This window comes from Uranotaenia lowii, chromosome 2 (genome assembly GCF_029784155.1).
Source record: "Uranotaenia lowii strain MFRU-FL chromosome 2, ASM2978415v1, whole genome shotgun sequence".
NCBI classification, from domain to species: Eukaryota; Metazoa; Arthropoda; class Insecta; order Diptera; family Culicidae; genus Uranotaenia; species Uranotaenia lowii.
The window spans coordinates 424,596,700-424,615,076 of record NC_073692.1 but is presented as its reverse complement, the minus strand read 5'-3'; positions in this window follow the sequence as shown (position 1 = coordinate 424,615,076).

The window sequence follows — 18,377 nt, the reverse complement described above, 5'->3', positions numbered from 1 at the left end:
TAAATAACATCAAATGTGAAGGATATGAAAAATCCTACACTAGAGAACAAGTCAATTCTTACAAAAAATATAAGAAAAGCGTAAAAACTTTGTCTAAACAAAAAATAGGAGGAACCAGACTTACACAACATAATATCGAGTACGGTTCTGTTCATGATTTTAAAAACGCCAATTATTTATTTATTAATTTATTTTTTAAAGTCTCGAAATACACCACCAGAATCTGTGCAGAAATGTTTCACATTAAAATTTGGGGCGGAAACAAACAGAAAAGATTTAATTAATTTCAAATTAGCATAAAACTCCATGTAACTAAAGATCACGACAGTGACAGGTCAATGTAAACAAAATTTTTAAAACAAACAACGACGATCGCTAGATAAAGTTAATTTTAGAGCAATTGGAAAATATTTTTTTTTATGATTCTCGGCAAGCAAAGTCGATAAAAACAAGAAATTTCTCATTGCGTGTTTTTTGCGGTATAAAATATGAATAAAAAAAGAAGCGAAATTTCATTATTTGAACCGGTATAGTCACGATTTTTATTCCAAATTGCCATATTATTTTTGGCCAGTTTGTATTACGGCTTAATTTTTAAAGACAAAAAAAATCCTGTTATCCAGGCTTCGGGTGGGGAATCCCAGAACCACGCATTGACTATACATTAGACTGAGTCGATTTCTGGTCATTTTTTAATTCCTCTAATCTTGGGGTCTAAATAGCTTTGTTTTGGTTTAAATTTCACCCATGATTATTTGCAGACTTTTTAAGTAACGTTTACATGCAGGGGACTGAGATAAACGGAGAATCATCGTCAATGATCAAACAAATTTTGCAGCCAATGATTGAATTTGTGGTAATTTGTTGCAATTTGTTAGAGAGATTTAGAAGGTACCACTCCAAATGCAAAGAATTCTCTCTCCACTGCAATCCCTTGTTTACATGAGTAAATTTGAACTTTTAGGTTTGTATAGGAATAGGAAAGATTGAATATTTTGTACTGAAAAAATCATCATCATATTTGTTTCTTCTGTGGAATTGAGCCTGGTTATGAATTTTGTGCCATTTTATAAATTCTCCAAAGGAAATTTTCCGCGGAATAACTTTGTCCAAGACCTTAACTTCTTATCTTTTAAGGCAAAAAATTTATTAGCTATTTAACAGAGGTATGTCTTTTGGCATTGATAAACAATAAATTCAATTGACATCACTGCTTGTGCCTCACAAAGCATTGCATCAAAAGAAGCCATGCAATACCTCACTAGAATTGAATTTACTGGTTATTAACCCTTCATTTCACCTATACCTTATACCTTTTTGTTCCTCACACAAGGCAGCTAGATATAAATGTTTACTCTTAGTTTATCTTGCACTAACCATAGTTTTAGCTCAAAAACTTCGTAAACCTAGTGTTTGGACACCGTTTAGATGGGAGTAGAACCTATGTATGCTGGTTATCCACCATGGGTGCACGGAGTCACTGCAGTTCCTACCTAAGTATGTGCTTACATGCATTATTGAGATTAATTAGATCGACAAATCTCCAGTTCTTTTTCAGTAACTTCATTTTTTGTGAAAGATTTAATGTGGTTTTATGATCTTCGTGTTCATGGTTCTTTAGAGCAATATACAACAATCTAAAAAAAAGTTCTTTTTAGGCTGACAACAACGAATTATAAATCCATTTATATCTGATAAAGTGATTGTTGTATATGTTATACTTATTTGCAAAGAACCAAGTTACTTGAAAATCAGGGAATACAAATTGTTGAAGAAACAATTTGCATTGTTTATTGAAACACCAATAATAAAAAAAAAAAACAAAAAAACCATATTTTCAATATTCCTAAATAAAGAAAACCAATGAATAAAATACCTTCTAAATGCACTCATATAACTTTGGTTGATTTTTTTTAATCATAGGTTTATTTATTAAGGCATTTTACTTATAAGTTTAATTTTGCCGAGTGGATCACTATTTAATCCATGTTAGTAGAGGAAGGAGCCGTTATAGTTACGGTGACTCAACTCTTAGCTTTGATTCTAATTTGGAAGAGGGAAGGGGAACGTTTAGGGTTCAATATCGAAAACGGTTTTCCGATGGTACACATTCAGAAGAGTTATCGGAATTATAAGTAGGACTAAGATGAAACTGCTATTTCACCATCATGCACCGTTTCCTTATCACATTCGATCTGAAAACATAAATACTGTTTAAATGATAAAACATAATTGAAGCACATTATGGAACTCATGTTACAAACTAGGGTACTACATTGTATAATGTTGAGAACATGTAATGCATTTGCTTTTAAAAATTCAATGTACTAGTATGGAAAAAAGTATGTTAATAATTAATTTACTTAAAATGCGAAAATATTTATCTCGAACCCAGAAAATCTTTCCCGGGGATCACAATATAATATTTAAAATCATAGAAACACAGCGCTTGTTGTATTTGAAGAATTAAAGATTCAAACTATTACTACAAATACTGCAACTACTCAAAAGACACAAATTTGTACTAAATAAGACCCTTTGGAAATATATTATCTAACTTAATAATCTGAGAATACATTTGAAAACATACTTAGGCAGTAACTGCGGTGATCCCGTGCACCCATAGTGGATAACCAACATACAACATACATACGTACAGTACCGTTCATAATTGTATAGAAATTGGAAGCACGCGCACTATCACTTCGACTTTGAACTTCCATAACTTTTGACTCTGATGGTATTTTTTGATCAGATATTCTGCGTTAGATAGATCAACTATCACACTATTATATCACAAAATTTGAGCTTTCTGGAATTTGTGTGGCCTGAGATACAGTCATTCTACGAAAATCGGACTTTTTGGACTCCTCTTATTTAAACTGTAATATCTCAGAAACTACGCTACATTTTTTGTTGAAATTTTGCAGAGTGATTGTTGAAATGTAAAGCTATCATGTCTGAAGTTTTTGAAAAGTTTCATCGACGGGAACAAAAGTTACACGAGGTACAATTTTTCAGGCATGAACCTAAAAATGCGATTTCTATAGAATTATGGACGATTGTTTTCATAGGAAACTCCTATTTTATGTTTAACAACCAGTAAATCTATTTCAACCAAAAAATCAAAACAATATTGCGAGATTCTGATTTCAAAACACAAATAGTTATTTAATTTCATTTTTTCATTTCATCATTGCTTTTGCCAGACATTTTTTGACTGATTTGTGGATGGGAACGATTATGTTCTTATGAATCGTCCAAAATTCTATAGAAATCGCATTTTTAGGTTCATGCGTTAAAAATTGTACCTCCCGTAACTTTTGATCCCATCAATAAAACTTTCCAAAAACTTCAGACATGCTTACTTTATATTTCAACAATCACTCTGCAAAATTTTAACTAAAAATGTAGTTTAGTTCCTGAGATATTGCAGTATGAATGAGAAAAGTCCAAAAAGTCCGATTTTCGTAGAATTACTTTATCTCAGGCCACAAAAACTCCAGAAAGCTCAAATTTTGTGGTATAACAGTGTGATAGTTGATCTATCTAACTCAGAAAGTTTGATCAAAAAATATCATCAGAGTCAAAAGTTATGGAAGTTCAAAGTCGAAGTGGCAGTGCGCGTGCTTCCAATTTCTATACAATTATGAACGGTACTGTATGTGACCCTTTGGAAACACAATTTTTCAACTTTTATGCAGGATTTCTAGCGAGGTCTCGTAATTAATGCTATTTTTTTACTTTATGATACTTATGGTTGATGATCTAGTCAAAAGGGTTTTTTTTACTGTTTTTACCCCATATTTCTACAGTTGGAAGCCATTTGTTCAGCTAGAGGCTAATGCATCTGCATTATTTTTAAAAATGTCTCGAAAACATTATAATATAACATTAAAATAATAATACTTTCATCGGGAAACATATACACTGTTTAAACGAAGAAACTTTCGAAAACACACTTTGTAGCCCATATACGTAACTAAAGGTGCTACCGTTGCATGATGTTGCAAATTTTCAACAATTAATAAAAGGCCATTATATCAGACAAACATTAAAAAAAAATCTTCAAATTGTATTCAATTGTGTTAATTGCATTACTGAAAATGCGAAAATATTTTTTCCAGTCAATTTTTAACATTTCATATTTTTCAGATTGAAGTTGGTCTAGTTTGTACATATATACTCGGAAAGTCATTTTTTTAATTGAATGGTATTTTGAAGTTAGAAAAATGATTGCCAAGAAGAAAAAAGTTGACTATTTGAATTTCTGCATAATTTACAACAGCTTTAATTAATTGTTGCAAATTTGTTACTTTATGAAACGAAGGGTTAATGCCAAAAGACAAACCCCTGTTAAACAGCTAATAACTGTTCTGTCTAATATGATAAAAAGTTAAGGTCTTCGACAAAGATGTTCAACAAAAAATTCCGTTTGGAGAATTTATATGGCTCAAAAACCATAACCATTATTGGGTCGGTTCCACAGAAGAAACAAAACTGATGTTGATTTTTCAGTACAAATTATTCAATTTTCCCATACAAACCTTAAAGTTCAAATGTACTCATGTAAACGTTACTTGAAAATTCTGCAAAAGATCATGGATGAGTTTTGAGCCAAAACGATGCTCTTAAAACCGCAGGGTTTGAGAAATTCCAAAATGACCCCTTATCGACTCCATTTACTAAACATCTCCGGAATATTTACGGACAATATTTTTAGCATAAAATTGGCCTTATCCATTACCTGAAATTTATATATGCTGGTGGCTTCATCAGTGAGAGTAGGTGCGTTATTGAAATCAGTATTTGCTAACTTTAAACTTGTTTTAATTATTCTATTGTTTTTTTTTTCAAACAATCAACAGCAAACGTTTGAATTCATAACGGGGAGTTCCTAAATGATTAAAGATAATCCATCTTTTGATAATGAATTTTTAAGGTGAATTTAAAACATCTGACATATTTTTTCAAGTACTGCTTGGTAGGTAAAAAAAAGTTATTTTCAACTTTTTAACGAATGCAAAATCATTCACTGTGACAAAAAAGTAAGTTAACGAAAGCGATGCGTTTAATTTCACATTCGTATAGAAATCTACCAAAAAGTTGCAAATTCTCAGTAGATACTCATGAAAAGGTTTTTCATTAACAATATCTATATCTATAAAAATGATTTTCTGTCCGTCTGTCTGTCTGTCTGTTCCCTATAGACTCGGAAACTACTGAACCGATTTGCGTGAAACTTGGCAGGTGGGGGTATTGGAGGCAGGGGAAGGTTCCTATTGTGGTTTGAGACCCCTCCCTCTCTCATGAAGGGGGAAGGGGCCTCCCAAACAAAAGACAATTTTTTGCATAACTCGAGAACCCATCAAGCAAATGGTGTCATATTTGGCATGGGGTGGTATTTAGGAACGAGAAATATTTCTATGAATATTTGGTACCCCTCCCTAATTTCAGTAGCGTGATAGGAAGGGGGGAGGGGGGCTACCTTACAATTTTTCATATAACTCGAGAACTAATCAAGATATTGGATAGAAATTTGGCATGGGAAGGTATTTGGATACGAAAAATATTTCAATGATTATTTGAGACCCCTCCCTCTTTCCAGTTGAAAGGGGAAGGGGCCTCTTTCATATTTTTTTATATAGTTCAAAAACTAATAAAGCAAATGGAACCAAATTTGGCATAGGAGGGTATTTGGATACGAAAAATATTTCTATGATTATTTGAGACCCCTCCCTCTTTCAATTAGGGAGATATGAAGGGGGGAGGGGCCTCTTCTATAGTTTTCAACATAACTAAGAAAGTAATGAAGCAAATGGAACCAAACTTGGCATGGGCGGGTATTTGGGAACGTGACATGTTCTAATGATTGTTTGAGACCCATTCCTCCTTACAGCGGGGAGGAAGGAAAAAAAGAGAGGGGAGTTTTATACAATTTTTACTGCATAACTCAAGAACTACAACAGCAAATGGAACCAAATTTGGCATGGAACGATATTTGGGTACGAGAAATGCTTCTATGAATATTTGGTATCCCTCACTCTTTCGAAGAGGTGGATGAAAAGGGGGAGGCGAGGTCTCCCTTACAATTTTCAGTATAACTGGAGAGCTGATCAAGCAAATTGAACCATATTTGACATGTGAGTGTATTTGGATACGAGAAATGTTTATATTATAAATTGAAGCCGTACCTTTTAAGCGGTAAGATATAAAGGAAGAAGGGGGGGGTTTCCATTTTTTTTCCATAACTCGAGAATTAATCGAGCAAATGAAACCATATTTGGCATCAAAAAGTGTTTGAGTACGAAAAATACTTTTATGAATATTAAGTTATCACCCCTCTATTGAAAGAAGAGAACGGAAAGGGGGATGGTACTCCCTTTCAAGTTTATACAAAACTCAAAAATTTACTACGTAAATAAAACCAAATTTGGCATGGCATGGAATATAGGAAGGGAAGAGGGAAGCTTACATTGAACTTTTATTTTACAAAATCCGAGAAATGGACAATACTTAACATAGAAAATCATTTTGGTATGACTCTATGATTATTTGACACATCATCCTCCTTTCAGTGAGAAGGTACATGGGAGGAGGGAGGTGAGCCCAATACAATTTTGTTAGCATATGTTCTCAATTTATGCTTACGATGCCAACAAATGGAAACAAATATGGCATGGAAAGGTACTTGGTTACGAGATATGTTTCTACGATTGTTATAGACTCTTATGCTTTACAGTGTAGAGAGGGAAAGAAAGAAAGGGGCTCCATACAATTTTTGTTGTAAAGCTTAAATACTTATCAACCAATGGAACTATATCTTATATATAAAAATGGAGGCATTTTTTTTGTAACAACATCACGTATGAATGGTCGGTCGGAATGAAGTGAAATTTGGTATCCGAGGGCTTTTTGCATCAGAGATGGTATGTATGTATAATAGTTTCAATGATCTCACTTTTTATGGAAGATGGTCCCAATACAAATTCAACTTTATTTGTTACGATTTCCATTAGAATCTATTCGCGAGCACGATGCAGTTATGGTCGTGAAGATGAAATTAAACACTCATTACGATTTATACTTTAGAAGGTAAAACGAAGTTTACCGGGTCAGCTAGTTATTAATATATATAATCATTTTCCAAAATCAATACACTTGCAACCCTGAACATCCTAAAAAACCAATACACGAAGATCTGTGTATCTCTTTTCCACAGGACGATTTTGTCGATATCAGTACCGAAAAATCACGTTTATTGTGCGCCCTTGTCGAAACTCGATTCTGTATTCCTGTGATTTGAGGTTAGTGCTGAGGCCTCCTGTTAAGGTGGTGTTCGTGAAGAGTGTAGGAAATAAAGGGTGATGATTTGAATTTCTCAAAAAATGGCATCACTTGGAGTGCGCGTACGAATACAATGAAATAGATCTTGAGAAAGTGAGAGAATGAATTTCTCTGAACCCTCATTCAGTAAGCAAATTTGGAAATGTAAGACGCGCGAAATGTAAAGATGAAAAAAATAATAGGTTTTGCAAGTTGGTTCAGAAAAAAATATCGGCAGTGATTAAAATAGGAAAGAACATTACAAAGAGCTGTCAATATATCTGCTAAGGATATAGACCGAATATGCAGAATCCATAAGCTGATTACTTGTAAACATTACAACATGTGCTTCGTATTTTTATCTTTTACTCATATTCTGTCAATAAAATTTCATTTTATTGAAAAAACAATGAAGATAATCGATTTTTTACAAACGCTTTTCAAAACAACCTTTGAAATCATTGAATGATAAATGCACCAGTGTAAGCAGTGATGCTCCAAAACATAGGTTCAAAACGACTCAAAAACAACAAAAAAATCATTAATGAAAACCTACTAATTCTGTTACTAAATTTGGAAAAAAGTGAAATAAAATTTTTTCCCAAGTTTATCTACTTATGAGAACAAATGGTTTGTTGACACTTATCAATGAAAAATTGTTTTTTATCTCTTATTTTGAAATGCACCGCATAATGCATTCTAATGATAATTTAGGATAAAGCGAAGAAGATGATTGATATATCATTTCGATAATTGATCGGTCTGTATTCATGGAAAACTGCAGTCCGAAATTTAGAATAATTATATGATTTTGTTTACATCTTAACGAACAGCACTTTGAGAGGAGGGTGATTTGTCCAAAAATTAATACAGGCATTTTAATCGGATGTTAAAAATTAAATTTATCGTCAGTTCAACATTAAACAACAATTTACCGCACTTTTTCATTAATTGAGAATTCGAAAAAAGTATACACAAGGCCAAAAATAAATTCAATGGTGAGGATGTTTTAAGTTATCATCTGAGCGTAAATGCCTATTTCATTTGATCACTTTTTACAACTTAAATGATGAATAGCCCCCACAAGATTTGATTTGGTTGATATCCGTGTTAAATTGAATATCTGGTAGTCATTGGTAGTATTGATTATAAAAATAAATTTGTGCTAGAAGTATCCAGTAAAAACTTCGTTAATCTTCAAAAATATCATCGAGTCTAAAGCTGACGATAATTTTTTGTTTTTTCAAAGAAAATAATTTTTGCAGATCTTCACCATGACCAGAAAAAAAACCCAAGATTTGATTTTTTAAACAAATCAGCAAAACTGCATAAAAATTTAAATACCGATCTTTAAAAATGGACTCGTTTTCTTTCCGTCTTGTTCCAATTATAAAAATGTATGTGTTGCTTAGGGATTAGGCTTTTTCAAGTTTTAGTTAACTTATTGGCTTTGTGATTATATAAAAAAAATTAGTGCTGAGAGATAATTCTTAATGAAATCGATTTAACATTCTTTGAAATTCGACACGAATGCCATAAGGAATGTTTTTAATGAAAGTATAAAAATATTTTTGGAATAATTTTCATAAAAATTCCCTTTTCAAGAGAAAAGCTGCAGTTAAATTTTGTTTTATTTTATATCTATATATATAAAAATGAATGTTTGTCTGTCTGTCTGTTCCCTATAGACTCGGAAACTACTGAACCGATCATCGTCAAAACTGGCATCTGAGGGTTTTTGAGGCCGGGGATGGTTTCTGTAATAGTCTAAACTCCATCCGATTTAAGGGAGGGGGGGCTTCCATACAAAATTTGTAGTTTTTCGAAACAAATTAAAGTCATGACATCCATTTTCTTGAGATTTTTTTTTTTCCTTTGGGCGGTTTGTTTTTCGTTTCTATGGCCGAGGCGTCGCGAGCCAACGTCGCAAAAGGAAAGTAACCCAGGCATAGCATACTGATCAGTAGGAATATTTTGGCGCGTTTTTCTCAATCAAGCATATTTTTTTTGAGGGGTTTGTTTTTCATCTCCATGGGCGAGCAAACGTCGTCGCAAGAGGATAGTAACCAAAGCACACTGTTCATTGATTGCTGGAAAATTTAACAATAAGGCGCCTGTTTCTCAAACACGTGGGGCGATATACAACCTAGATTTTTTTTTCTTGCTTATTCGATTTGTACACAGCACGTGGTAATAAATGACGCCTAGATGTGACACGGATTGATATTTGGTCGGAATTCGACCAGACCGAACTAAACGCCATTAGCATTTTTCCGAGTCACTTGAGTTCAATGTACAAATATTTTCAACTATACACGAAATCTGTAGAATTTATCGACCAGAATGAATAATTTATAATCCAAGAAACACATCCCAGTTAATTATTTTATTTTTTTCGGTCTCGTATAAAAATAACATGAGTTTCAAGATCTGTAGTTTAAAAATTTTCACATGGCGTTCAGTTCGGTCTGGTCGAAGCAAGGCCATTTATCAATCGAATCAAAACCAACCGAAAGATTTGCAAAAATACTTCCATATTTAGTTCGTGTTAATGTAGGTAGCATTCGACTTTTCATTCAAGGAATATTAGAACATGTTCAAACGTTCAACTTTTTCTGTTAAAAAGCATTAAAAATTATGTTTTCTTCTAGAAAATAGTTACTTCGGCCCAAATACACAACTGAAACGAATTTAGAAATGAAAATGGGAGCTTTTTACTTTAAATAATTCTGAAAAAACCATCGTACTTTTTGCTTACATACCATTTCAAGTACGTGCTTAACATGAAAAGTGTTTTTGTGTTACATGACTGCATAAAAGTGACTTTTGATCCGCTTCGTTTTTGAAAAGCGAGACTTTAGAACTGGACGCTAAATTTTTATGAGAAATTTTTAGTATACCCTTAAAGTGTTAAAAACAATATTCTTCCTGTCAACTTACACGGTGGGGCAAGGGCAAACGTCGAACTTTAAAAAAAATCATCTTCAAAATGATTCAATATGTTGGAAAGACCAGAAGGGGTATTCCGAATGTTGAAACTGAAGCGGATATTAAAAATTTTTTAAATTTCTTTGTAAACTTTGAACAGCATTCGTTAAAAGTGGAGTAAGAAACATAAATTTATATTGCAGGAATACTGCAGATATATCAGTGAAACTTGGTAGAACAAAAACATGAATTCGTATTAAATCCATTTTAAAGCCATTGTTGTTGTTGTTGTTGTTGTTGTACATTTATTTTTAAGAGGGTTTTTAGCCTTAAACTTTTAGCCATTTTTCTGATGCATCTGTAAATAAGCTTTGCATTGACACTTGCCCCAATATACGGGACAAATGTAAACTTAGAAATTTGTTTTTGCCAACATTTTTCAATATTTGACTTTCAAAGAGAAAATAAAAAAAAACGCTGAGAACTTATTTAGTGATGCAACTGAAATTTTTTTTGAAATATTTATATTTTTACCGTAGTAAATTAATTTAAAAAAAAAAAGAAATTTGCACTGTATTTAATACATAACTAATTTAATATATTTTTCAATACCATGAGAAGTGCTGTTTAGGTATCGAGCCGGCTAAATTTGACTACCTTCTTCAAGCAGTGGGGGATAAAATTGAAAAAGTTAGGAGAGCTTTAAGATTTAAGATAATGAGCTTTTCAAAGAAGGGACCATATTTAAAAAGGTTTTTTTGGGTACAGAGTACAAATTTCAGATCTTGAAAAACAAGTTTAGAGATCAAGTTTCAGTAAATAATATATACCATCTTTGAATTGCAATTCAGAACTGCAGCTGCAGCTCTCATTTCAAAGTGGTTGGTTCTGAAGTATGATGAGGTTTGATTTAAAAAAAGCTCTCTAAAATCTAAATTTGAATAAATTTCTACAAATTACATTAATTTTCGGAAGGTGTAGCAAAGCACAACGGGTCAGCTAGTTTCTCATAAATCTATCCCCTGTAGAACGTATATAGCTAGGTATATAGCTTGTCCAAGTATACTTTTACTTTTTAAGTCCGGAACTACTTGTTGCATTGTAGTAAGTAAATTCTAGTCTCAAAATCTTCTCTAAAATTGAGTTTCAAAATTTTCACAGTGTTATCAGAGCTAATTATGACTTTTTAATGAATTTTTCCGATTTTAAGACGTTTGAGGGTCGCTTTAGAGTTGTCTATTCAATGTGAAATTTTGCACAGTTAGTTATTTTGATAAAAGAATCAAGGTAAGGGCGTAGAAGTAGTTACATTTTATGTATGTTTGATGCACGGATTCATCGCAGTTTCTGCCTATGTACATATATGCTCACATGCATTCTTAGATTATTAAGTTCGAAAAATCTCCAATGCAGTGCGTACACCATACCCGGACCCCATGGCATCGTATGAACTATTAATGAGTGAATGTATTGTGTGTGTTGATGTAAGTATATTTCGGAAGAACGAGTCAATCAGGTGGGCTAGTTTACTTACAGGTATTCTGGCATCCGTGTAGGGGAAAGGTTTCCTACATGGGCCTATCGGGTTAAATGCGCCTAGGACCGTTTGACGAAATGGCTGACGAGACAACATATCTAATCAATGCATTTTGAGGGTGATACGCTTTGAACATAAGGCAAGAAAGGATTTTATGAATAAAGCAACTCAAAATAATTTTAAAATTCATACAAGGTTTTGATACCTTTTAATGTAATATTTTGACTTTTAAAAATTATACGTAAAGAAGCTCAAAACAAAAAGTTGGGTGGTTTTTGTTTCTTATTCAAAAAACTGCAATTGTACGTAAAGAAGCTCAAAACAAAAAGTTGGGTGGTTTTTGTTTCTTATTCAAATGAACCTTAAAAGTAAAACAAGTTTAAGCTTTTATGATGGTTTAATAATGACAGGAAAGTGGAATAAGAGAATGTTTTTGTATGCCCCCATCATGTTTGTAAAATGCCGGTACCCTTAAATAACAGGTTAAATAGAATAAATATTTAATTTTTATCATTAAAACTTCAAATCTAAGCTCTAATTAACATCTTAAGAGCAAATCAAAGATCTCAAAACAGGTTTGATAAAATTTATGTTAGGAATGAAATTCCTCCGTATGATGGCAACCCTAAATTTTGTTTATTCCATAAAGTTATAAAAGACATAGATTTTAATAAAACTTCAGCTTTGTCGTATGAAAGTTATCAGTTTCCAGCATTTTAAATGGAATTATACGGAAATATTTCCAAAACAAAAAAACAGAAAATTAACGTTAAACATCAATAGGCGCGTTTAGCCCGCACGGTTTGAGGTTCGGCTATTAAGACAACAGTTATAATAAAATCAATTTCTCAAAAACGGAAGAAGATTTCAACAAAAAAATTACTCCAATGTATAGAAAACAGATGTCTGCTCATGTGCATATAATTTTTGTACACATATTCGATGTAATATTTGATTAAATCAGTATTCTGCTTAATAGGCGCATATAGCCCGCTCTTCCCTATATACCTGGTCAGCTGGCAACTGATTGAACATTCTTCTAATATAGTCAGTTTTAGGAAAAAACACATCTTACCTGTCGGCCACTTATGGGATTCAAACACAAAAGTTTTCTTGCCGATACTGGAAATCGAACCCAGTACGCCTGGCATACCAAAACTAGACTCGCATCAGCGTATCCGCTAGACTACATCGGCGTTTAAGTGGAAGCAGTAAAATTTTATCATTTTAAAATCTCTTTATAGTTAAACCTTATATGTAAACCATGAACAATTACAAGCACCAAATAGTTTTGATGAATCCTTATGTTTCTTAGAATAATATTCATTTTAGTGAACTTTTCATCTAAAAAACAATAGAAAAGTATGTTCGCCACAACCAAAACATCATTCGAAGAGATACGTTAGCGAATTTTCTGGTACATCTGGTACAGTCCTCCTATACTTTATGTTTTTGCGGCATCAATCGAGCACTTTGTATTACTTCATGGCATTCGGTTTGTAGCTTGAGAATTTCCGTTCAATATTTTATCTGTAAACTCAAGGAACAAAATACAGTCCTCCAGATTTTGTTTCCGAAACACAATGGTTTGTTTGGGTTATTCTACTCAGTAGATAGTTTAAATTTAGTTTTCTGTGCAGAAATTGAAATTTTCTGTTCGATCGATTTAAACCTTTTTGGCTTTCTTACAGAAAGGCATAGGGAACGGTCAGTTGGGGATATCATTAATTAAGGGTCCAAGACCCCACTTTATAGGTACCAATCGACTCAGCTTGACGAGTTACGATGATGTCCGGGAATTTGTATGTTCCATAAAAACGTTCTTAACACATTAACTCCTATTCTAGGTTTCACGATTTTGATGAATTTAGTATCAAAAAATTGCATTTTTTTTCCTGTAGGACTTATTTCAAAACCAAAAAAAAAACAAAATTGTTTAAAATTTTTCTATTCCATAGAACATATCATGCTTACGTTGGCTCCAAAAAAGGTAGACATTTGCTCAGCAGCAGTAGCCAGCAATCGCTAAATTAATTACAAAGGCGTTCAAAAATTTGACAAAAATTTCATAAAACAGCAGAGAATCGATCCCACGCCATCTAGCATGAGAGTTTAGGAGGTTAACCCCTTGACCACTAGTGAGCGTCGAGATATGTGGCTCTCAAACTTTAACAGTTTGAATTATTTGGATTATAAATGAACTCGTTGAATATAAGTTCGTTTATGCTCCAAAAAACGTACTGGGCACCTTTTTTTATATTGAGTTTAGTAATTTTTGCTATCGATTTTCTTTAATCATAATCTTTTTTATAGATTAATAATAAATAATTCAGAAATAAGGAATCCATTATTGTGTCATTTATTTCCAAAGATAATTGACACTCTGTAAGAAAGCCTCCAATCCACTGATAAGTGTATTAAATCGGGTTTTTATAAAATGGTATTGGATATGTTAAGAAAAACTGAAAAAAACAGCTCCCAAACAAAGCTTCATCTCTAAGTGCGCCATTATTCGACCACTGAGATGTAGTTCATTAGATAAGATAATTATATCCGTTTAAATGGCAAAAGTTTTTTTTTCCTGTTGCTCTCCTTCTGAATCACCAGCAACGCAGCAGTCAGCCAGCCAGTATTTCGATTGCATTAGTTCAACATTCAACATCGCGTGACACGACAACTGACTAACATACTAATCGATGTCAAGTCGTACTTGCTCACTTATATTTTTTTTGTTGGTTCCCTTTAGCTGCAGCTTAGGATCTCGAACAAAGTTGAATCACTAACTGCTTCTCATTGGCATTGGTAAAAAGTCGCCCATCCATCCGACTTAGGATGCATATTTGCTTAACCTTCTCTCGGATTAAGCGCGCTAGTTGGATAATATCTCGCAATTTAGAGCTTTGAAGCGAGCTTAGATCTGCGCCGTCCGATGAAGATGAGGTTGATGGCGATATTAAAGCCATGATGGCAGATGGCGGCAAATCTGTGAAGTAAAAAACTCTATTAGCTGACACTTGATTTACATGGTATAAATTGTCTTACAATCGGCAGCTATTTGGGCGTACATACAGAAAGATAAAAGCAATCCAAGCGAAAACGAGGAGACAATTCTCTAGCTGATTACAGCGTGGATAATGCAGAAGAAGGGTACAAATAAACACGGGCTTGACAATGCGGAAATGTTTGACTGTTGAACTGTTTCTCTAGTTTTTTTTTCTCATTTTCTTTTACCTTCCGTCAAAGCATTTCTCATCGCGTGCAAACTCGGTTCCAATCGATCGGCGACATTCGATTCAATTGACATGTTCGAAACAGTTAATTTAGTTTTTTTTCTGCTCTCCTTTCCTCCAGCCGTGATCTTCATTAACCTAGTAACGGTTGTCGCGATCAATGAGGTTGAATAGCAGCTGATGCTCTGTCCCGCTTCACTTGATTAATTCAACCGACTTCTGGGTGTGACGGACATGGTTATGAAAGTGACCTTTCTCATAGTACCAACTGAGAGAAACTTAGCCATTCTCCAAGCTTAGGACAGTAAATTTTAATAAACGTTTTAAGAGACCAATTTTATAAAAACAAAATGAATGAATCTTCAATGTTTTAGCAAAAACGATTCAGAACAATCTTAACTTTCATTCCGTTTTGAATCCTGAAGGTTTCATTCAAAAGCGAAAGTTTAACTTATTTAAAAGTTCCAAAACCTTTTCTTCAAACAATGCATGATTAACTAAGAAATTCATAACGAAACAACATACGCATCAAATTTGGTAAATTTGTCTTATTTGTCATATTGATCATTTTTATATTATTTGAAATTTTTGTCTTTTTTGTCATATTGATCATTTTTGTAACTTTTACAATTTCTGTAATTTTTGTCATTTGCGTCATTTGCGTCATTTTTTATCATTTTTGTCATTTTTGTCATTTTTGTCATTTTTGTCATTTTTGTCATTTTTGTCATTTTTGTCATTTTTGTCATTTTTGTCATTTTTGTCATTTTTGTCATTTTTGTCATTTTTGTCATTTTTGTCATTTTTGTCATTTTTGTCATTTTTGTCATTTTTGTCATTTTTGTCATTTTTGTCATTTTTGTCATTTTTGTCATTTTTGTCATTTTTGTCATTTTTGTTATTTTTGTCATTTTTGTCAATTTTGTCATTTTTGTCATTTTTGTCAATTTTGTCATTTTTGTCATTTTTGTCATTTTTGTCATTTTTGTCATTTTTGTCATTTTTGTCATTTTTGTCATTTTTGTCATTTTTGTCATTTTTGTCATTTTTGTCATTTTTGTCATTTTTGTCATTTTTGTCATTTTTGTCATTTTTGTCATTTTCGTCATTTTTGTCATTTTTGTCATTTTTGTCATTTTTGTCATTTTTGTCATTTTTGTCATTTTTGTCATTTTTGTCATTTTTGTCATTTTTGTCATTTTTGTCATTTTTGTCATTTTTGTCATTTTTGTCATTTTTGTCATTTTTGTCATTTTTGTCATTTTTGTCATTTTTGTCATTTTTGTCATTTTTGTCATTTTTGTCATTTTTGTCATTTTTGTCATTTTTGTCATTTTTGTCATTTTTGTCATTTTTGTCATTTTTGTCATTTTTGTCATTTTTGTCATTTTTGTCATTTTTGTCATTTTTGTCATTTTTGTCATTTTTGTCATTTTTGTCATTTTTGTCATTTTTGTCATTTTTGTCATTTTTGTCATTTTTGTCATTTTTGTCATTTTTGTCATTTTTGTCATTTTTGTCATTTTTGTCATTTTTGTCATTTTTGTCATTTTTGTCATTTTTGTCATTTTTGTCATTTTTGTCATTTTTGTCATTTTTGTCATTTTTGTCATTTTTGTCATTTTTGTCATTTTTGTCATTTTTGTCATTTTTGTCATTTTTGTCATTTTTGTCATTTTTGTCATTTTTGTCATTTTTGTCATTTTTGTCATTTTTGTCATTTTTGTCATTTTTGTCATTTTTGTCATTTTTGTCATTTTTGTCATTTTTGTCATTTTTGTCATTTTTGTCATTTTTGTCATTTTTGTCATTTTTGTCATTTTTGTCATTTTTGTCATTTTTGTCATTTTTGTCATTTTTGTCATTTTTGTCATTTTTGTCATTTTTGTCATTTTTGTCATTTTTGTCATTTTTGTCATTTTTGTCATTTTTGTCATTTTTGTCATTTTTGTCATTTTTGTCATTTTTGTCATTTTTGTCATTTTTGTCATTTTTGTCATTTTTGTCATTTTTGTCATTTTTGTCATTTTTGTCATTTTTGTCATTTTTGTCATTTTTGTCATTTTTGTCATTTTTGTCATTTTTGTCATTTTTGTCATTTTTGTCATTTTTGTCATTTTTGTCATTTTTGTCATTTTTGTCATTTTTGTCATTTTTGTCATTTTTGTCATTTTTGTCATTTTTGTCATTTTTGTCATTTTTGTCATTTTTGTCATTTTTGTCATTTTTGTCATTTTTGTCATTTTTGTCATTTTTGTCATTTTTGTCATTTTTGTCATTTTTGTCATTTTTGTCATTTTTGTCATTTTTGTCATTTTTGTCATTTTTGTCATTTTTGTCATTTTTGTCATTTTTGTCATTTTTGTCATTTTTGTCATTTTTGTCATTTTTGTCATTTTTGTCATTTTTGTCATTTTTGTCATTTTTGTCATTTTTGTCATTTTTGTCATTTTTGTCATTTTTGTCATTTTTGTCATTTTTGTCATTTTTGTCATTTTTGTCATTTTTGTCATTTTTGTCATTTTTGTCATTTTTGTCATTTTTGTCATTTTTGTCATTTTTGTCATTTTTGTCATTTTTGTCATTTTTGTCATTTTTGTCATTTTTGTCATTTTTGTCATTTTTGTCATTTTTGTCATTTTTGTCATTTTTGTCATTTTTGTCATTTTTGTCATTTTTGTCATTTTTGTCATTTTTGTCATTTTTGTCATTTTTGTCATTTTTGTCATTTTTGTCATTTTTGTCATTTTTGTCATTTTTGTCATTTTTGTCATTTTTGTCATTTTTGTCATTTTTGTCATTTTTGTCATTTTTGTCATTTTTGTCATTTTTGTCATTTTTGTCATTTTTGTCATTTTTGTCATTTTTGTCATTTTTGTCATTTTTGTCATTTTTGTCATTTTTGTCATTTTTGTCATTTTTGTCATTTTTGTCATTTTTGTCATTTTTGTCATTTTTGTCATTTTTGTCATTTTTGTCATTTTTGTCATTTTTGTCATTTTTGTCATTTTTGTCATTTTTGTCATTTTTGTCATTTTTGTCATTTTTGTCATTTTTGTCATTTTTGTCATTTTTGTCATTTTTGTCATTTTTGTCATTTTTGTCATTTTTGTCATTTTTGTCATTTTTGTCATTTTTGTCATTTTTGTCATTTTTGTCATTTTTGTCATTTTTGTCATTTTTGTCATTTTTGTCATTTTTGTCATTTTTGTCATTTTTGTCATTTTTGTCATTTTTGTCATTTTTGTCATTTTTGTCATTTTTGTCATTTTTGTCATTTTTGTCATTTTTGTCATTTTTGTCATTTTTGTCATTTTTGTCATTTTTGTCATTTTTGTCATTTTTGTCATTTTTGT